Source organism: Schistocerca piceifrons, chromosome 2 (assembly GCF_021461385.2).
Source record: "Schistocerca piceifrons isolate TAMUIC-IGC-003096 chromosome 2, iqSchPice1.1, whole genome shotgun sequence".
Taxonomy (NCBI): domain Eukaryota; kingdom Metazoa; phylum Arthropoda; class Insecta; order Orthoptera; family Acrididae; genus Schistocerca; species Schistocerca piceifrons.
This window is the reverse complement of record NC_060139.1, coordinates 627,173,518-627,193,134: the sequence shown is the minus strand read 5'-3', so window position 1 is coordinate 627,193,134 and position 19,617 is coordinate 627,173,518. Positions and strand designations below refer to the sequence as shown.

General features: G+C 44.6%; 1 protein-coding gene and 1 pseudogene across 10 annotated transcripts in view; both read right to left on the bottom strand.

The window, feature by feature from the left end:
- Nucleotides 1-19,617, bottom strand: part of LOC124774969 (protein muscleblind-like) — a 599,391-nt gene that overhangs the window by 124,863 nt on the left and 454,911 nt on the right. The gene's annotated exons all lie outside the window — the stretch shown is intronic.
- On the bottom strand, nt 4,841-4,958 carry LOC124778675 (annotated as a pseudogene).

Genomic DNA, 19,617 nt, shown 5'->3' with positions numbered 1-19,617 from the left:
CGAAAAGGTTTATGTGGCGATTGCTGGGAAGTCAGTCACACGTGTTCGATGTCTTCATCAGTTGTATTTTGTCTGTCACTGTGGTGCTTCACGTCAACACTTCCCATCTCCAGGAACTGGTGGCATCAGTATTGTGTTCCGAAGTTTTCTGCAGCCTTTGTCTGATTTGATAGCAATACAGGACACTTTGCCGGTAATTTTTCAGAGTTAACTTCAGTTACCGGAAAAATAAACACGAAAAATACCCGTTGTAAGCTGGTGTATCAGGCAGGCAGCAACTCGTTCGTGTACGATTACTGGACATTACTGGATTATTCAGTTCAGCTAATTGTGGGTTGGCTGCACATGCTACGAAATGAACTTACAGGCATTTATCTTCCTTCTTATTTCAGTTTTACTTTGTGGGGACTAAAGCATGCTATAAAGTATTATTTAGGATCTAATGCAATTTCTCTCAATCGGTTGCAACATTCGTGACTCGTAGACTTTCGTCTTTCGGACAACAGTTTGCTGCGAAATGAATGAAGCATTGTCCTGAGCTAATCGGGTGCAGCATTCTACACATTTCTTGGCACAAAGCCATCCGTCCTCTGGACATGTCACAACAAACACTTCTTACGCAAAGACTTGCGTACCTGTTAAATCACCTTCTTTCGCTTTCATTCTTACTAGCAGTTGTCTAAGTCATACGTGTTGAAGCTGATCTTATGCACTACATTTTTTTTCTCTCTGCTGCGGTGGTTAGTTACGTGCACCAAGGCGAGTTATCTGGAACCAAAGAGAGGATTACACATCTACAATCACGAACAGTTGATCAGAGTAATGTGGGAAATGATAAACAATGACTCCCATGCGACTGGACGAGGTTTCTACTCTCCTTCCGTCAGACTGATTTATTTGCATCGAGTCGCCCTCTACCTCTAAAGTAAGGTACACGAATACGAGAGTGTTATCTACGTCGGACTCATAGTCACTTTTGTGCTGTACGTGTCCCTTCACGTTTCCATTTCACTATCGCATCGGAAACAGTGGACCTAGTGATGTTCAGGAGTGTGGAAATATCGCGTACAGAGGTATGACACAAGTGACACGCAATCACCTGACCACGTTCGAAGTCCGTGAGTTCCGCGGAGCGCCCCATTCTGCTCTCTGACTATGTCTAATGACTACTGAGGTAGCTGATATGGAGTACCTGGCAGCAGGTGGCAGCACAGTGCAACTAATATGAAAAACGTATGTTTTGGGGGGTGTCCGGATACTTTTGATTACACAGTGTATGTCCTCAACTGGAGACAGATCTGGTGATCGAGCAGGCCAAGGCGGCATGTCGATATTCTTAAAGCATGTTGAGTTACAACAGCAGTATGTGGTCGAGCGTTATACTGTTGGAAAACATCCCCCTGGAATGCTGTTCATGAATGGCAGCACAACAGGTCGAATCACCAGACTGACGAACTGCTGCTGTCATACGAAGTCGGATCCCACAGCATAACTCCAAGTACAGGTCGAGTGTGTCTAGCACGCAGACACGTTGGTTGCAGGCCCTCAACTGGCCTCCTGCTAACCACCACACCGCCGTCACTAGCACCGAGGCCGACCCAGCTTTCAACAGAAGCTTTTTAATAGACAGTCTCCACTCCTTCCGATCTGATCACGTAAGTGTAGAAAAGATGTGGAATGATTTCAAAGAGATTGTATCAACGGTAATTGAGAGATATATACCACATAAATTAAGCCGGCCGGAGTGGCCGTGCGGTTCTGGGCGCTACAGTCTGGAACCGAGCGACTGCTACGGTCGCAGGTTCAAATCCTGCCTCGGGCATGGATGTGTGTGATGTCCTTAGGTTAGTTAGGTTTAATTAGTTCTAAGTTCTAGGCTGCTGATGACCTCAGAAGTTAAGTCGCATAGTGCTCAGAGACATTTGAACCATTTTGAACATAATTAATAAGTGATGGTACTGATCCCCCATGGTACACAAAACGGGTCAGATCGCTGTTGCAGATGCAACGAAAAAAGCATGCCAAATTTAAAAGAATGCAAAATCCCCAAGATTGGCAAAGTTTTACGGAAGTTTGAAATATGGCGCGTACTTCAATGCGAGATGCTTTTAATAATTTCCACAACGAAACCCTGTCTCGGAATCTGGCAGAAACCCCAAAGAGATTCTGGTTATATAAAAAGCACACCAGTGGCAAGACGCAGTCAATACCTTCACTGCGCGATAACAACTGTGAAGTCACTGATGACAGTGCCACCAAACCAGAGTTATTAGACACGGTTTTCCTAAGCTCCTTCACCAAAGAAGACGAAGTAAATATTCCCAGATTCCAATCAAGAACAACTGCGAAGATGAGAAACGTAGAAGTAGATATCCTCGGTGTAGCAGAGCAGCTTACATTACTTAATAAAGGCAAGGCTTCCGGTCGAGATTGTATACCAATCAGGTTCCTTTCAGAGGATGCAGATGCAATAGCTCCATATTTAGCAATTATATACAACCGCTCGCTCACAGAAATTTCCATACCCAAAGACGGGAAAGTTGCTCAAGTCACACCAATACCCAAAAATGGAAATAGAAGTAATCCGCTGAATTACAGGCCCATATCACTAACGTCGATTTGCAGTAGGGTTTTGGAACATATATTGTATTCGAACATTATGAAGTACCTAGAAGAAAACGATTTACTGATACATAGCACGGGTTCCTAAAATATCGTTCTTGCGGAACACAACTAGCTCTTTATACACGTGGGGTAATGAGAACTATCGACAGGGGTATCAGAATGACTCCATATTTTTAGATTTTCAGAAGGCATTCGACACCGTTCCTCACAAGCGTCTTCTAACCAAACTGTGTGCCTATGGAATATCGCCTCAGTTGTGCGACTGGATTCGTGATTTTCTGTCATAAAGGTCACAGTTCGTAGTAACAGACGGAAAGTCATCGATTAAAACAGAAGTAATATCCGGCGTCCCCCAAGCAAGTATTATAGGCCCCTATTAGCGACATAGAAGACAATCTGAGCAGCCCTCTTAGATTATTTGCAGATGATGCTGTCATTTACCGTTTTGAAAAGTCATCAGATGACCAAAACAAATTGAAAATTGATTTAGATAAGGTATCTGTGTGGTGCGAAAAGTGGCAATTGACCCTGAATAAAGAAAAGTGTGAAGTTATTCATATGAGTCCTAAAAGAAATCCGCTAAATTTCGATTACGTGATAAGTCACACAAATCTGAAGGCTGTAAATTCAACTGAATACTTAGGGATTACAATTACAATAACCTAAATTGGAACGATCACGTAGATAATGTTGTGGACAGAGCAAACCAAAGGCTGCGATTAATTGGCAGAACACTTAGAAGGTGCAACGGATCTACTAAAGAGACTGCTTACACTACATTTGTCCGCCCTGTTCTGAAGTATTGCTGTGCGGTGTTTGATCCGTATTAGGTGGGACTGACGGATGATATTGAAAAAGTTCAAAGGAGTGCCATAGACATGAACGTGAATTGGAGTGGCAATCATTAAAACAAAGGCGTTTTTCGTTGCGGCGGGATCTTCTCATGAAATTGCAAACACCTGTTTTCTTCTCCAATTGCGAAAATATTCTTTTGGCACCCACCTACATAGGGATAAATGATCATCACGATAAAATAAGATAAATCAAGGCTCGCACAGAAAAATTTAAGTGCTCGTTTTTCCCGCGTGCCGTTCGAGAGTGGAATGGTAGAGAGACAGCTTGAAGGTGGTTCATTGAACCCTCTGCCAGGCACTTAGTTGTGAATAGCAGAGTAATCACGTAGATGTAGACAATAGGCCTCCATCCTGTCCTTCAATGAGCTCTCGTTTGATACCATTAAAGTCGAAAATGGCGATGGTTTGTGATCAGTGGAATGCGCGTTGCAGGGCTTCTGGCTCGCAGCTGTCCATGCAGTAACCCCTTCGTAATAGTTCGTTGTGTCACTGTGATGCCAACTGCTGCACAAATTGTTGCTGCGGATGCGGTACAATGCGCCAGAGCCATAAGCCGAACACGGTAGCCCTCTCGTCCAAAGTCCAGTTTTCTTGCGAGCGTACCTTCTCGTGACCACCGCTTCCAGCAGACATGTACAGTGGCTACATTCCTGCCAAGTCTTTCTGCAGTTTCGCAGAAGAAACATCCAGCGTCTCGCACCCCTATTACACGTCCTCGCTGAAATTCGGTGAGGTGTTGATAATGGCGTCTTTGTAGCCTCAAAGGCATTCTTAACTATCAACTAACCACGTACAATCTAAAACCTAACTAACGCTCACGACTGTTACAGCGTGAATTTAAAGCGAACCTCATTTGCATCCTCCTAGTGGTCCCATTAGCGCCACTCTCGTGCGACTGGCGCGAAATTTTAATAGACATCATCTTTAAGATGTAGAAAAACGACTACTGGCTTTCGTTTATGTTGCACAACTCCTTCTTGGTGTTGCGATTTTTTTCCACCACAGTACATATCACAACCGCGACGACGGTGGCGCATTGTCACGGATTGTAAAACACAGAAAGATGGCAGCTACTGGCTGTGAAAAGGAAGATTACAGCTTTGGGTGCCGTTGCATCATATATGGCTTGCAAGGCAGCGGTCAATAAGACAGGGGGATTAGCACTCCGTCTTCAGGCGACAAGTGGCCCACCGAGACCATCCGACCGCCGTGTCATCCTCAGCTGAGGATGCGGATAGGAGGGGCGTGTGGTTCAGCACACCACTCTCCCGGTCGTTATGATGGTTTTCTTTGACCGGAGCCGCTACTATTCGGTCGAGTAGCTCCTCTTCGCATCACGAGGCTGAGTGCACCCCGAAAAATGGCAACAGTGCATGGCGGCCCGGATGGTCGCCCATCCAAGTGCCGGCCACGCCCGACAGCGCTTAACTTCGGTGATCTGACGCGAACCGGTGTATCCACTGCGGTAAGGCCGTTGCCAAGACAGGAAGATTAGCAGTGTCAAAAATACATTAGAGTCTATGGGCTACGCCAGGACGCCAGGAGAAAGAAGACCAGGGACCTCCAGTAACATCTATCTGGAACAGATACTGCAATATATTACAAAGCTTTCTTCTCTTCATGGAATATCAGCATGATGCGTCTATCTTTGATATACACTGTGTTGGGTAAATGACTATAAGTGGCCTTCACTTTTAGCAAATCGCAACAATATTTTTCCGAAACGTTTGAATCGGAAAAATGACAACTGTATTATCAATGTAACCGTCTTTCGAAGAGCAATGAAATACTGTTAGAGAAAGCGTTCTTTAAAAATCGTGTAGTTACTACTGTATTTCGTCAAAGAAAAAATTGTGAGTATGAAACATATAGCAACGAAACGCTTTGCATACTATTACTTCTCACGTCATTAGTTTGATATCTTGGTTGCAGTCACATTGCTTTGGACATACTGTTTATTTGGTAAATGTCGTAGGTTTGGACTTGCCATAAGGAAAACATTCTTTCCATGTGTACTATAATATGCAGTCGTTTTATTCTGCTGTATTTTATATGATTTAATGCAAATCTTACCCTTTTAATTTGTATATTTTCCATCTTTCTGATTTTTCTATTAGACGGTTTCGAATTGCTGTTAAACTCTAGACTGTTGTAACATCAGGGTTTGTATTTAAATGGGAGCTACAACAAAATTCTAAGATCTTACGATCCGCTATTTTAACCAAGAGAGCAGGTCGCACAGTTACGCAGCAAACAGAAAGAAAGCTAGATTGGTAAACATAATGCATAAGATATAAGTTGATGAATAATCTGCCTTTTCACACAGGAGTGTGGAAGGTGGAAAAAAATTTGTGTACACTGCCAAATACCTATAACGTGAGCGCGCCCATAACTTTTAGAGGGCACCGTCAATTAGCTGCCCAACTCTTAACGTCCGCGGTTTAATTCCGTCACTCACTTTGCCACTCGTAGTAGCATCTAGCACTGTATTTTGCAATCTGACTCGTCAACCTGTCCTGTACAATCAGCTCCCTGTCGGGAGCTGTTGAAACTATGTTAGGTGCGCTTACCTGTATCAGCCCCTTTGTTTAGCGCCGGCGCCTCATTCTCAGCCAGCCAAGCACCGTACGGAGTGTACCTTGTGCATATTTTAAAGCATTTACGAGAATGAAAGTACAAACATACAGGCACTATGAACCATATGACTACGGCATTTTGCTGTAGGCATCTTGTTGTTGACACTCGCAAGTAATGCGATACGTATAACCTTCAGAAGAAGAGCACAAAGTGCTCGAAACCGATGAAGAAATTAAATTTCTTTTATACAACTGGTTACTTACTATATCGTTATATACACTATATTCAGTGGAAACAGGGACGAGGGGCTCGGGGGTAGGAAATGAGTCCTTTTACTCTACGCAGGACCAAAGGCCACAAGTGAACAATTGCGTACATCTGAGTAGACAAAGCAAGGACTTACTCGAGTTCAAGCAAAGACTTACTCGAGTTCTGAAAAAATAAATTAAATGTGAGGTATCCTGCTCTTATAACGTGTCACTATACGCGCCCTGTATTTTGCGAAATTTTTATTTTAAAAGAAACGATGTTAAACGAATATAGCAAGCTAACGTACATACAGAACGCGATAATGACTGTGTAGAGACCTGCTGCTAGCTAACCATTCAATAGAGCTGCACAAGGGTATATACTATGTCAAAGCTAGCTGTAATCGGAGCTGCTGAGCGATGTGCAGTTACTGTTTGCCGCTAACACTACGGGCGCACGAATGATATACTTGCGCCAACATGCAAACACAGCATTTCATGAGTGCGCGAGTATATCTGATTACCGACAGTAGCGAGTGAATCATGGAAGCGTGAGGCCATAATTTGATTCGATCCGAGGAGCAATGGTGTAGAGAGCGCTCTGAAGAATGAGCGAATGCAACGATGTATGGTCCTCTCTGACGTATTGGCTAATGCTAAGAGCGTTGCATATGTCGCAGCAACTACCCTTTATCGCGCGGGCTAGATTTTGCAGTTCCGTCTAACTGCTCTTCGTAACTCCACAGAACAGTGGCTTCAAAATGAACTGCAAAGCGCAATTCTGCGCTCTGAAGGTTGGTTTGCTAATTTTTAGGGTAACACAGTCGTCTCACAGTAATTACGAAATTGGGAAGTAGCCATTCGTCCTAATTTCCATTTTTCTCGTTCACAGCACAGCGTAAAGGCATGGTCTAGCTAGACAACGCGCGTCTACAGAACATACCTCTTGACACGTCAAGAGAGAGAGAGAGAGAGAGAGAGAGAGAGAGAGTACGAACGAAAAAGAACACAAAGGGGAAGTAAAGAAAGAACTATTAACTACGAGAAAAAACTATTAACTAAAATATGGAGCGGAATCTGCAATGGTGATTTACATCGTAGGAAAAAATGTGCCACAGATTCACACGAATTTATCGAAGGCGCGTATTTATCTATACGGATAACGAAACTGTAAAACCGGTGCATCTCTCTCTCTCTCTCTCTCTGCACATGTTACCTAATGCCCAGTTTACATTGGGTTTCATAGGTAACTTGGGCGTAGCTTGGGGCAACGTACGGGCTGAATTTGATCAAAATCGGACCACAAAAAAAATCTTGATTTAACGTTTTATCTAAAATCGTCTGCTCAGCTTAGCAGTTTGGACGTTTAATCATCGTGGCGCAGAACATCAAAAAACTAATAGATGGGGTTGTTAGTTATATAACTCATTGTCAGTGACTTGTATTTTCGGAGGTTTACGTTGGAGACAAAATTAAGCGCCGAAATCTTATCTTTACGAATACAAACTAACAGCGAATTTTCTTGCATAGGATTTACTGATTTCGCTTTACGTATTAAAAACTTAGCGACATTAATTTGCTTCTTTCGATAGGTTTTATTTGTATCTGCTTTTTCCCCAGAAAGAGTTTTTTTAATCTCAGTGACAAAAGTATTTTCGGAAGTTTATGCCAGTGACAGAATTACGCGCTGCAATCTTATCTTCACGAATACAAACTAATTGCGAATCTGCTTGACTAGGATATTCGGATTTACTGATATCGCTTCGTGTATTAAAAGCTTAACAACATTGATTTGCTTCTTTCGATAGGTTTTACTTACATTCTTTGCAAGGAAAAACGAATTTACACTCCTGGAAATTGAAATAAGAACACCGTGAATTCATTGTCCCAGGAAGGGGAAACTTTATTGACACATTCCTGGGGTCAGATACATCACATGATCACACTGACAGAACCACAGGCACATAGACACAGGCAACAGAGCATGCACAATGTCGGCACTAGTACAGTGTATATCCACCTTTCGCAGCAATGCAGGCTGCTATTCTCCCATGGAGACGATCGTAGAGATGCTGGATGTAGTCCTGTGGAACGGCTTGCCATGCCATTTCCACCTGGCGCCTCAGTTGGACCAGCGTTCGTGCTGGACGTGCAGACCGCGTGAGACGACGCTTCATCCAGTCCCAAACATGCTCAATGGGGGACACATCCGGAGATCTTGCTGGCCAGGGTAGATGACTTACACCTTCTAGAGCACGTTGGGTGGCACGGGATACATGCGGACGTGCATTGTCCTGTTGGAACAGCAAGTTCCCTTGCCGGTCTAGGAATGGTAGAACGATGGGTTCGATGACGGTTTGGATGTACCGTGCACTATTCAGTGTCACCTCGACGATCACCAGTGGTGTACGGCCAGTGTAGGAGATCGCTCCCCACACCATGATGCCGGGTGTTGGTCCTGTGTGCCTCGGTTGTATGCAGTCCTGATTGTGGCGCTCACCTGCACGGCGCCAAACACGCATACGACCATCATTGGCACCAAGGCAGAAGCGACTCTCATCGCTGAAGACGACACGTCTCCATTCGTCCCTCCATTCACGCCTGTCGCGACACCACTGGAGGCGGGCTGCACGATGTTGGGGCGTGAGCGGAAGACGGCCTAACGGTGTGCGGAACCGTAGCCCAGCTTCATGGAGACGGTTGCGAATGGTCCTCGCCGATACCCCAGGAGCAACAGTGTCCCTAATTTGCTGGGAAGTGGCGGTGCGGTCCCCTACGGCACTGCGTAGGATCCTACGGTCTTGGCGTGCATCCGTGCGTCGCTGCCGTCCGGTCCCAGGTCGACGGGCACGTGCACCTTCCGCCGACCACTGGCGACAACATCGATGTATTGTGGAGACCTCACGCCCCACGTGTTGAGCAATTCGGCGGTACGTCCACCCGGCCTCCCGCATACCCACTATACGCCCTCGCTCAAAGTCCGTCAACTGCACATACGGTTCACGTCCACGCTGTCGCGGCATGCTACCAGTGTTAAAGACTGCGATGGAGCTCCGTATTCCACGGCAAACTGGCTGACACTGACGGCGGCGGTGCACAAATGCTGCGCAGCTAGCGCCATTCGATGGCCAACACCGCGGTTCCTGGTGTGTCCGCTGTGCCGTGCGTGTGATCATTGCTTGTACAGCCCTCTCGCAGTGTCCGGAGCAAGTATGGTGGGTCTGACACACCGGTGTCAATGTGTTCTTTTTTCCATTTCCAGGAGTGTATTAAGTTTGATTTGTATTTTGCGTGCCAACTCATTACATTCTGATTTAGTTTTGTTTAGCCTATGAATAAAAATGCCAAGGAAACGATCACATCTTTCTGAATATATCAGAACAGTTAAAAGACTGAGGACTATAAGATCCCAAGAATCCAGTCAAGATCATGAGGCGAGAGTTGCTGCGCCTCGAGAAGATCATGACTTTAAGTCGCCCTTTGGAAACTCCTTCCGAAAGCGAGGCGCGACGTAGCTCTGATCGAGAGCGTCATGCATTATCTCGCTTCCCACATCACGCACTCGCAGAAGCTTGAATTTACTTCTCTCCAATGTAACATCACAGAAGCGAAAATTTTAATGAGAAAAGGCGCAGTCGAGCGAGTTTTTTTCCCCGCAAAACCCCCCTATTCCTAACAGTTTGTCATACCGCTTTGAACACGTATAATTCCTGGTGAGATTATGTTATGTCATGACAACAAACAAAGCACAAGGCCAGACGCTGCGTGTTGCCGGCATGGACCTTAGTGTCAGTGGCTCTCTACCGCGTTAGTGAAGTAAACAAGCTCTTCATTCATATCCCCAATTACAGGGTTATTACAAATGATTGAAGCGATTTCACAGCTCTACAATAACTTTATTATTTGAGATATTTTCACAATGCTTTGCACACACATACAAAAACTCAAAAAGTTTTTTTAGCCATTCACAAATGTTCGATATGTGCCCCTTTAGTGATTCGGCAGACATCAAGCCGATAATCAAGTTCCTCCCACACTCGTCGCAGCATGTCCCCATCAATGAGTTCGAAAGCATCATTGATGCGAGCTCGCAGTTCTGGCACGTTTCTTGGTAGAGGAGGTTTAAACACTGAATCTTTCACATAACCCCACAGAAAGAAATCGCATGGGGTTAAGTCGGGAGAGCGTGGAGGCCATGACATGAATTGCTGATCATGATCTCCACCACGACCGATCCATCGGTTTTCCAATCTCCTGTTTAAGAAATGCCGAACACCATTCCGTTGAAAGATGAAGTCGGCGCTGTCAGTCTCCAGTTGTGGCATGAGCCAATTTTCCAGCATGTCCAGATACACGTGTCCTGTAACGTTTTTTTCGCAGAAGAAAAAGGGGCCGTAAACTTTAAACCGTGAGATTGCACAAAACACGTTAACTTTTGGTGAACTGCGAATTTGCTGCACGTATGCGTGAGGATTCTCTACCGCCCAGATTCGCACATTGTGTCTCTTCACTTCACCATTAAGAAAAAATGTTGCTTCATCACTGAAAACAAGTTTCGCACTGAACGCATCCTCTTCCATGAGCTGTTGCAACCGCGCCGAAAATTCAAAGCGTTTTACTTTGTCATCGGGTGTCAGGGCTTGTAGCAATTGTAAACGGTAAGGCTTCTGCTTTAGCCTTTCCGTAAGATTTTCCAAACCGTTGGCTGTGGTACGTTTAGCTCCCTGCTTGCTTTATTCGTCGACTTCCGATGGCTACGCGTGAAACTTGCCCGCACGCGTTCAACCGTTTCTTCGCTCACTGCAGGCCGACCCGTTGATTTACCCATACAGAGGCATCCAGAAGCTTTAAACTGCGCATACCATCGTCGAATGGAGTTAGCAGTAGGTGGATCTTTGTTGATCTTCGTCCTGAAGTGTCGTTGCACTGTTATGACTGACTGATGTGAGTGCATTTCAAGCACGACATACGCTTTCTCGGCTCCTGTCGCCATTTTGTCTCACTGCGCTCTCGAGCGCTCTGGCGGCAGAAACCTGAAGTGCGGCTTCAGCCGAACAAAACTTTATGAGTTTTTCTACGCATCTGTAGTGTGTCGTGACCATATGTCAATGAATGGAGCTACAGTGAATTTATGAAATCGCTTCAATCATTTGTAATAGCCCTGTATACTAATTCAAACGCTGTATCCAAAGAAGCTTTATAAGTCCAAAATAAATTCCACACGCACGAAGTCTTGGACACAGCTGTAAATAAATACGCGGTCAACGCCGGGTTTGCTCCCCGCGTCGGAGGTTCGAGTCCTCCATCGGGCATGGGTGTATGTGTTATCCTTAGTTTAAGTACTCCGTACGCCCAGGGACCGATGACCTCAGCAGTTTGGTCCCATAGGAAGTTACCACAAATTTACAACGCCGGGTTTCTCAGCTGGTATTGACAATAAACCGCATGATTTGCGTTTGGTGAAAACAGTCAACACAAAGTGCTTTTGCAAATCTCAGTCTGAAGAATGATACTGGTTCTCATTGTAGAGCTACTGAAAATAACTTTTCATTCAAAACTGATTAGCCTCTAAAGACTTTAGGCGAGTATGGGTTTGTAATAATCTTTACAGATAAATGATGGTGGTGTTAATTTAATGACTGATTTCATACATTTCGGTCGCGTGAATTGCTACCAACACAATTGATTTGCTGTCGTAATCTCGATTTGCTTACTCAGACGGTGTTTGGCACACCCCTTCCCGTGAAATCACAATTTTTATTTATGCCACAGAGCAGAGTGTGACATTACAAAGCGGTGGCGTCGTAAAGGCGCACAGATAAAGTTGCAATTTAAAACATACTGCCTACTGGTCGCTGTGTGACAGGAAGCTCAGAAATCGTTGCAATAGTCCTGCTGAGCATTAACACAGCGAGAGTAGTTACTTCGAGATAAGGCGACAGACATTTCTTAGTCTGCTATGGTCTGTCTAGTACACGTTTATACAACACAAATTTAGATACATTGTCAGTAAAACAAATTCTTCGGAAATAAAACCCGAAGTTCTTTCCGCGATAAAAATTACATATTTGGAAACATTAGAACAAATATTTTTTCTGATTTAGAATTTAACATCTCATCAACAGCGATGCGTAAGCTAAGACTGGGATCAGTATGGCATCCTATTATTTAGGGAAACATCCTGTTTTTTTTTCCTGAAGCGCTTACTGAAATTTCAGAAAAAATAAATTTCAATCTTTAGGACGGCTACTCTTTTCGCTTCGCGCACTGAGAAAGGTGTTACTCTCTTCTCGCAAACTACTGTGTTTTGGTAATGTATAAAACACTGCAGCAATGACAGTAGTGTTTTTAATTAACCAGTTTCTCTGGCAACGAAGAACAGTTTACTGTAGACAATATGGCATTAATTTTTAGGGGAGGGAAAAATAAATAAAACAATGATATTCATAAAGTAACACACTGAGACGAAGGGAATGGATGGGAACGGAGATATGGTCAGAAATAAATAGAGCAAAGGAAGGTCGGATCTCAGGACAGAGTTCATTGGTTGGGAGAGAAGAATTGGTGAAATTGCGTTGGGAGGGAAAGTGGAGAGTGTGTAGGTGGGACGTTTTGGAACAAACCCGATAGAGTACCAGTATTGCAATTTGTTTGTGTGTGTTGAGGGGGGGGGGGGGTCAGGGATGGAGGGAAGGGTCGAGTTTGTGAGATGTACACGAGAATTGGCGCTATTCAACGTGGATGAGGAGCAAGTGATTGAATTTTAGTAGAGTCTGAAGCGAGACGAAACTGGCGTACGAGATATCGCATGAAGGCTTTGTAAAGTGTGAATGTTTGTGGGGTGATGTGAGACTCATGTTTATCCAGCTAGTAGTTTTCCTTATTTTGAGCATTCTATTGAATGGCTAAGAGCCCCGATGTTTGCTGCCACCACTCATAAGAGGCATTACAAATCTCACTACAGTGCAATTGAACGTTAAGAGTTCTGTACAACGGACTCAAACGTAGCCTATATCGAGCCCTTGGTCCTACGACGCAGCGAGTAGCGGGTTATCTCCGGAACACTAACACACCAGCTATCCGCTCAGTGCACGCATCACACGCACGTTATAGCGACAGCCATCCGCACATATTGGTGCGCGCAATAAAACAGCACTGCCGTTGACTCTTTATTCACGCGGACTCGTGTGTATTCGGAGCCATGCAAATGAGACGCTATTTGCAGCGTACATTGCGTTAGAGCTGTCATAATCCTCTGCGCAATACCTTCTCAATTACGTTCCGGCCGGACGTAGCGGAAGACACGTGCGTAAACAACGACACAAACGTTGCTCCCGTATCAGCTTCCGCAGCCACGCCATGTGATACAAGCGGAGTAAACGTGGTCATGAGATCGTACTTAACAGAGAAGCTCTACCCTCTCCCTATCACAGCACCGCAGCTGCCACGTACAAACGAGCCACCATTCTAGCACGATTTTGTTGGTCACTCGTTCCTTTCCGCATTATTCAAATAGACAAGCTGCAGAAGTTGGGTTCAGATCTCCGTCCGGCCGTCCAGATACAGGTTCTTTGCGGTCTCCCTAAATCACTTCCATGCGCCATGGAAGGACACCTCTTAATGCCATAATATGGCACGCGGATTGTAGATGGAGATGTCTAAAAGAATCTGAATCTCGACGCGATGCTGAACCTCTACCTCCTCTGTATCAGCGCTATGCATCTGTTTCGTAACTTCTCTGAAATTTTTGTTTTTTGTGAAATAGCCAAACCCAGGAAGGACTTGTATAAGGAAGGCCTTAGATTCGACACTTACACTGACATCTATAGGTTCAAGCACACAGCTTCTCATTAAGTTCACAGCCTTAACTTTGAGGCACTGTCAACTGATAACCAAGATACGATCATACGAGGGACAGTCAAATGAAGACGAGACAGATGGAAACGAGTGAGCTATGCATTGTTTGAAAAGTAATCGCCATAACTGTTAAAACATTTATCCCACTACGAGACAAGACGGTCAATACCTCCATAGAAATAGGTTTACGATTACCTGTGGAACGATAATTGTACCCAGATGTGCACGTCTTTGTCCGAAGCAAATCGACGGCCATGATTTTCTTTCTTCAGGGCTCCAAAAACATGGAAATAGCACGGGGAGAGGTGGGGGCTATATGGAGGCTGTGTAAGGGCTTATCAGCGAAACTTGTACAGCTTAGTCGAAATACCATGCCAAAAAAATCCCGCCCACATGTTGCCATGGTTGTTTCGAGTACATTGCAGGAGTTTCTCTGCGAAGTCCTTACACATCCTGCATACAGTGTCGATCTCTCGCCATGCGATTTCCATATTTTTGGAGCCCTGAAGAATTTGCTTCCAACGAAGAGGTGCACGCCTGGGTACAATCATGGTTCCGTAGGCAATCGCAAACATTTTTCCATGAAGGCACTGAGCGTTCCGTCTCACAGTGGGACGGAGATTACTTTTGAAATAATAAGCGGTTTCCAGAAGTTTCATATCAGCGCACACTCCGCTGCAGAGTGAAACTCTCATTCTGGAAACATCCCCAAGGCTGTGGCCAAGCCATGTCTCCGCAACATCCTTCCTTTGAGGAGTGCTAGTTATGCAAGGTTCGCAGGAGAGCTTCTGTAAAGTTTGGAAGGTAGGAGACAAGGTACTAGCAGAAGCAAAGCTGTGAGGACGGGGCATGAGTCGTGCTTGGGTAGCTCAGTTGGTAGAGCACTTACCCGCGAAAGGCAAAGGTCCCGAGTTCGAGTCTCGGTCTGGCATACAGTTTTAATCTGCCAGGAAGTTTAATAAGCAGTTTACTCACTTTTTCCTTCTGACTCGTTTTCATTTGACTACCCCTTACATAGCACGAGGATGTGCTGAAAAGTAATGCTCTGAATTTTTCATATGAAAACTCTTGAAGCTTTTCAAATGAAACAGTCATTATTTTCACTCTAAATCTTTATTGTTCACAGCTACAAATTTATTTTTCAACATGGTCACCCAGGCGATGAGCATATTTCTCCCGACGAGAGACCAGTTTGTTGATACCGTCACTGATGAATGTTTGACTCTGTTTATCGTACCACAATCTCACGTCGGCTTGGATCGCTTCGTCACTATCAAAGTAAAGTCCACGAAGGTGTTCTTTAAGATATGGAAACAGATGAAAATCGGATGGGGCCAAGTTGCGACTGCACGGAGGATAATCGATAATAGTGAACCCAAGGCGTAGGACTGTTGTAGATGTCGTGTGTAGTCTGGCATTCTCATGGTGAAGGAGAGGGTGCTCCATGTCTGGCCAACTCTTCAAATTCAAAACTCGATTACAGCATACTGTTTCTCACGCACCTGCATAGTTATGTTACGCACCGCTATGTTACACGCTACAATTCAGAGCCCTCTAGCAGCAGAGGGCTGCAAATATGTAAACATGTAGAATAAATATGTAGAAAGTTAATAACGTTTGTTTTATTTAAAAACGTTTAAGCTTTTTCACGTAAAAGATTCGGAGGCCTTACTTTTCAGTACCCCCACGTAAATTTCTTATGTTTTTTAGTCTAATTGGCTCACGTGTTTGACTGCTATGCAGAGAACCTAGCTTGAATTCCTGGTAGTGTAAGGCATTTTTTTATTGGTGTTAATACTGGAAAGTGATATACTCAGCCTCGTGTTGGCGATTCAGGAGCACGCCACATGAAAGGGGCAGCGGAGCTTTTGCAGCTATCCCCAATCCAGACGAGCCGGTCGGGGTGACCGAGCGGTTCCAGGCGCTACAGTCTGAAACCGCGCGACCGCTACGGTCGCAGGTTCGAATCCTGCCTCGGGCATGTGTGTGTGTGATGTCCTTAGGTTAGTTAAGTTTAAGTAGTTCTAAGTTCTAGGGGACTGATGACCTCAGAAGTATAGTTTTTTTGGGGGGGGGGGAGGGAGAGGGAGGAAATGTACTTCCACGGTGAGGTGCTAAGAGATTATGCTCTCGTGAGGATTATGAGGATGGTTTTACTTCACTACAATGCCCCAGCTCATTCTGTATACGACTCACTCACAGATCCTGCTTGTTTAGATTATCAAATTTTGCCTGAGCCGCCCCCCTCCCCCCCTCCCTCACCCAGTATTCCGCTGACACGACGCCAAACGTTCCTACCTCTTTCCTCGGATGAAGAAACTGTTGTGATACAGGCACTTCCAGAATGACGACGAGGTGATTCTCTAGGTGGAACGTTTACTAAACGGCTGAAAGGCAGACTTCTACAGCCAGTGTTTCCGTCAAGCCATCCATCGTGGAGGAAAATGTGTCGCACTGAAGGGTTATTTGGTAGAGACCGTACCGTGTTAGATGGTCGCAGTTTCATTTTTGGGTGATAAAATGTAGACTGGCAATGGCAAGGAAAGCGTTTCTGAAGAAGAGAAATTTGTTAACATCGAGTATAGATTTAAGTGTTAGGAAGTCGTTTCTGAAAGTATTTGTATGGAGTGTAGCCATGTATGGAAGTGAAACATGGACGATAAATAGTTTGGACAAGAAGAGAATAGAAGCTTTTGAAATGTGGTGCTACAGAAGAATGCTGAAGATTAGATGGGTAGATCACATAACTAATGAGGAGGTTTTGAACAGAATTGGGGAGAAGAGGAGTTTGTGGCACAACTTGACTAGAAGAAGGGACCAGTTGGTAGAACATGTTCTGAGGCATCAAGGGATCACAAATTTAGCATTTGAGGGCAGCGTGGAGGGTAAAAATCGTAGAGGGAGACCAGGAGATGAATACACTAAGCAGATTCAGAAGGATGTAGGTTGCAGTAGGTACTGGGAGATAAAGAAGCTTGCACAGGTTAGAGTAACATGGAGAGCTGCATCAAACCAGTCTCAGGACTGAAGACAGCAACAACAACAACAATTAGAAGTTGATATCTACTCCTCGATTATGGACGAAAATGTAGGTAAAAATCCTTCGGAATAGGAGTGTAAAGACTAAAATGTAAACAATAAGTAAATATTTTGTTGGTAAGATGTAACATCCAGAGAGTTAACTGAAGCTCTTGTGTGTGTGTGTGTGTGTGTGAGAGAGAGAGAGAGAGAGAGAGAGAGAGAGATGGTATACACAGTAAAACAGCAACGGCGAAGGCTTACAAAGGCAACACGGCGAGCTTATTTACGACCTGAAGGAGGCAGAGGTCTCTGCCTCGCCCAGGCACACCCTGGAGATCTGCAGTCCCATCGCATCGGGATTATATGATATCTGTGCGCAGCAGAATTGCGGTCTCTTCAAGATCGGGGAGGAACGCCCCCTCTCCTTCTCCCTATCTCTTTTTCGACTCTCATCTCTTCCTCTTTTGCCACTCCTCCTGTTTCTCTTTCACTTATTTCCTCTTTTTTTTCCCTCACTGCGAAAAAGCCGACGCTGCAGCACCAACGGCGGTGGAGGCGTGCCGCCCAGTGTGAGTGAGAGAGTGAGCGGCGGGGTGAGTGAGTGAGTGAGGGAGTGTAGGGTCGAGGCGAGACGAGGGCCGCGCAAAAGTTTGAGGAGCCCCAACCCCGGCGGCCGGGGCTGTACGTCTGACGAATACCGAGTGCCCGGTAGCCTGATTAGCGGGAAGGTGCGTCGCGCGCGGTCTCATGAATTTTACATGACCGCCGGCGTCTCCAGGGCTTAAACGCTGATTGATGCTACTTCCGTCACTACTGGGTCAAAAAACCGCTGCCAACTTGGCCAAATCCAACTACACAGCCAATTTTGTCTTCGATACAGTTCGCTTCATACTGTTATTCAATAACAAATCCATCACCTTCGCTATATATACTACGCAAGCAATGTTTTTTATACTATTTTATTGCTTATTTAGCCTGATCACATTAGCGTCTTAAGGCTGTCTCTTCCACTGGACTAAGAATAAAACATGACAACATATACACATGCAGTAATAAACATACATATGTAATAACAGTAACTGGCTTTAATCTATACAAACGTATGTATGTAGGTACGTACGTACGTACTTGTGTGTGTATGTGTGTGTGTGTGTGTGTGTGTGTGTGTGTGTGTTCACAGTTCCTCCGAAACCACTGAAGCAATTTCAAACAAACTTGGTATACGTATCCCATACTGTCAGGCAACAATCGCTGTAGGGTTAAGAACCATCTACCTATTATAGTTCAGGAGATATGACGTAATAGACAATGAGATGCGTGGAGAAGCTGCCGCAACATCCATAACTTTAAATTTATTCTTTCTGTGCAACTAACACTATTCACAATAAACTTCGCAGGCGGTATCCGCATATGCCACAAAATGAACCTACGAACTTCTATTATCGTACCCGACATAGTGCAAGAGATATGACGACATAAAAATTGAAATGCGTGAAAAACTACCGCATTGTGCACGACATTTAAATTTACTACTTCTTTGCTACTAACTATGTTCGCAACACATTTTGCAGACGGAGTCCACATATGCCGCTGGATGTACCTACAAAATTATATCATGTCACATAGATCAGAAGGTATGTCGTCATAAACACTGAGAAGCACCAAAAAATTCCCCATCATGCGTCAACTGTTAATAAATTCATTCTCTACTACTAAGACACTCGACAGTAGAGTCAGCTTAAGGAAACTGCTGGCATCTGAGAATGCTTTTGACAGCTTTCAACTGCGAAGCGCAAACGGCTGTAGGCGAAAACACTAGCCGTCTATAAAGCTATAAAGAGGCGTCGCCACAGAGACATTTACAATATCGCGTTGTAGATACGTAAAGCAGCTGCGCCCAGCGAGCAGAAAGTGTCCGGGATCATCTCACATCGAGTCTATTGCACGAGTACTTATAAGGATGCATTTCTAACAGAAAACTGGAAAAATAAATACCACGGATTGACAGCTAGTAATGCTAATAACTACAGAGCATTAAGAATAACGATATTATTGATTTTCTTAGCATATTTGAAGCAGTGTTTAGTATTTTCATAAACGGAACGGACAGTGAAAGAGAAGAAGACTAAAAATGGGATTGACAGTAGCTTCTAAGGAAGAGCAGTCTTTCAATAGAGGATTATATGACAAGGGGTGGGGGACGGAAAAGTGGAAGGGTTGTTGACAAGACAGATACGAACAGGTACCGCGTCGTTATTATTAAAGTGCAGCTACTGACAGAGATCCAAGTGTGGGCTGTAATTAGCGCATGGCAGTTAAACTTGGTATATATTCTAAAGCGTCAGTTTGGAATCGATTTACGATGAGAAAAAATTAGTTGGTCATCAGGTGCAAATGTGTCGCTGTGATTGCAAGAAAGACGTATAAAAATGTAT